At 42.6% G+C, this 2953-nt stretch overlaps 1 protein-coding gene across 1 annotated transcript in view; it reads right to left on the bottom strand.

Moving 5' to 3' along the window:
* Nucleotides 1-2953, bottom strand: part of LOC106878284 (uncharacterized) — a 21436-nt gene that overhangs the window by 15072 nt on the left and 3411 nt on the right. The window lies entirely within an intron of this gene.

The raw sequence follows: 2953 nt of genomic DNA, 5'->3' as shown, positions 1-2953 counted from the left end.
GGAAGTTGTCGAGATGCTTGAAAAAGTGGTAGTCGGTAGGCGAGAAGTCTGGCGAGTATGGCGGATGAGGCAGTTTCGTAGCCCAATTCGTTCAACTTCTGCAGGGTCAGTTGTGCGATGTGCGGCCGAGTGTTGTCGTGGAGAAGAATTGGTCCCTTTCTATTGACCAATGCTGGCTGTTGTTGTCAGAGTTTCTTATGCATTTCATCCATTTGCTGACAGCACTTTTCCGCCGTAACAGTTTCGCCTGGATCCAAAAAGCTCTGACGGATAAGAACGGCCGCAGACCCACCATGACCTTCTTTTGGTGCAACTTTGGCTTCAGGAAGTGCCGTGGAGCTTCATTGACGTCCAACCACTGAGCTGAGCGACGCTGGTTGTCGTAAAAAAATCCACTTTTCATCGCAAGTCACAATCTGGTCGAGGAACAGGTCATTCTTGTTGTGTAAAAGAAGGAAAGACAACACTTCAAAACAGGGTTTTTTTTGGTTGCTGTTCAATTCATGCAGCACCCATTTCTCAAGTATTTTTGTTTTTCCAATCGGTTGCAGATTGTATACATTACGTCTAATTCAGAAGCAAACTCTCGAACAGTTATGCGTAGATTGACTTCAACTAAGGCTCTTATGTGACCGTTGTCAACACCCAATGGCCAACCACTACGCTTATCATCTCCAAGACTCTCGTCACCGCTACAAAATTTCTTGAACCACCATTGTGCTGTACATTCATTAGTGGTTCCTGGGCCAAACGCATCACTTGGCTTGATGTGTCTTCTCAAGCACAGTATATTGCCGATGGTCTCGGTCATTTGTCATTGTCTCTGTGAGGCCCAACACTCAAAAGGCGCTTTTAACATGCCACTAACAATGGCCACAACTAGGATTTTACTTGGTTTGACGGGTCTTCTGAAGCACAGAATATTGCCAAAGATTTTGGTTAGTAGTCATTGCCTCAGTAAGGCTCAACATTTGAAGATCATGCTTCACCACCTCGCCCCATGTCTTCCTGGGTCTACCTCTTCCACAGCTTCCTTCCACTGATAGAGGTTGGCACTTCACACAGCCCTCCACATCCATACATATCACATGACTATACCAATGCAGTTGTCTCCATTCCACACCACATCTGATGCCAAGTTAAGTGTTGCAAATGGTTAGACCATTAGCGTCAGAGGACTCCAAGATCACTGATTCTTCCTTTCATGCCATACAAGAACTTTATCTTCCAATGTATGCCACAGAAGACCTTGTGACGTTTTCAAACTACTGTCAATCTTTGCTGATGTAGTCTGCAAGATGGATCTCCTAAAAGCCATCTTTCCAATCATCTGCCAATCCAGATTGTAACACGCCACCATCATCATCATTTTAGTGTCCACTTTTCCATGTGTTGGGCAAAATTTGTTGAGGCAGGTTTGTCTATGGCTGGATGCCCTTTCCTCTCACCAATCCTCACCTATTTGCAATCAAGATAATATTTTTCACCCTCTAGGGCCAGACCGGTTTTCATGGAAGATTGGAAACGAATGACACCGCTTACATGACAGTGACACTCATTTACAACTATCATGCAATGTCAAGACTAGGAGACAGTAACAAACACACACACGACAGGCTTCTTTTAGTTTTCATCTACCAAATTCACTGCCAAGGTGCCACACAGTGGGACTGAACCATGTGGGAAACAAATTCCTTACCACACAGCCACATACACATATGTATACATACATATATATATATATATATATATATATACACACATATATATATACACATATATATAAACACACACACACACACATATATATATATACACACACACACACATATATATATATATATACATGCACACACATATATATATATATATGCACACACACACATGCACATATGTGATCTCTGGTCAACCGTACCCAATTTTTACAGTTGTCACCTACTCTTCCTCCTTCCTATTCTTTATATTTTTCCCTCTCTCCCTTTTTTTTCCTTATTTCTAATAATCTCCCACACTTTCAGTTTTCTTGCTCCCACTCCCTCTATCTTTACCTTTCCAGCTTCACCCCCTCCTGGGCCACTCCCTCCTACCCCCCTCTCATCTATAACGCAAGGAGACATGTAGCTCCTCTCCAGCAACAAACCTGTTCTATTCTGCCCTCTTCACCTCCTCTCCACACCCAAAACTCTCATCCCTTGACATAATGCCCACCACTCAGCCAAATGACATCCTAGTCTTGCAGGCTGCACAGTGACTTCACTAGCACCGATGCACCATCGTTTAACATCCATTTTCAATGCTGACATGTGTTGGATGGTTTAGCAAGAGTTGCACCCGGCCCTGATTGTCTGTTTTGCCTGGGTTTCTTTGACGGGATGTCCTACGTAATGCCATCCACCTGACAGAGTGTACTGCTGGGTGTTTTTAATGTGGCACCAGTATCATGCTAGGAAAGGCATCAAGCTATAGAAAACATGCTAAAGCAGACACTGGAGCACAAATGCTCTCTTTATAGAATCTTGTCAAACTGTCCAACCCATGCCCACGGTTTGACAATCTCTTTAAATGTAATATAATTTTTAAATCTTTGGATTTTTTAAAAATATGCTAGACCACTGGTTTAAATTGATGATGAATAGATAGACATTGATAGAGATAAACATTGACAGAGAGACAAAGAGATAGACTCAAACAGAGATAGACACAGGCAGAGATAGACTCAGACAGAGATAGACTCAGACAGAGATAGACTCAGACAGAGATAGACACAGACAGATAGACACAGAGATAGACATGGACAGAGATAAACAGAGATAGACATAGACAGAGATTGACAGAAACAGACAGATAGAGATAGACAGACAGACAAAGAGATAGACAGACAGACAAAGAGATAGACACAGACAGATTAGACTAAGAGATAGACACAGACAGACAAAGAGATAGACAGAGATAG

The sequence above is a fragment of the Octopus bimaculoides genome, chromosome 30, assembly GCF_001194135.2.
Source record: "Octopus bimaculoides isolate UCB-OBI-ISO-001 chromosome 30, ASM119413v2, whole genome shotgun sequence".
Lineage (NCBI taxonomy): Eukaryota > Metazoa > Mollusca > Cephalopoda > Octopoda > Octopodidae > Octopus > Octopus bimaculoides.
This window is presented reverse-complemented; position numbering and strand designations above follow the sequence as displayed.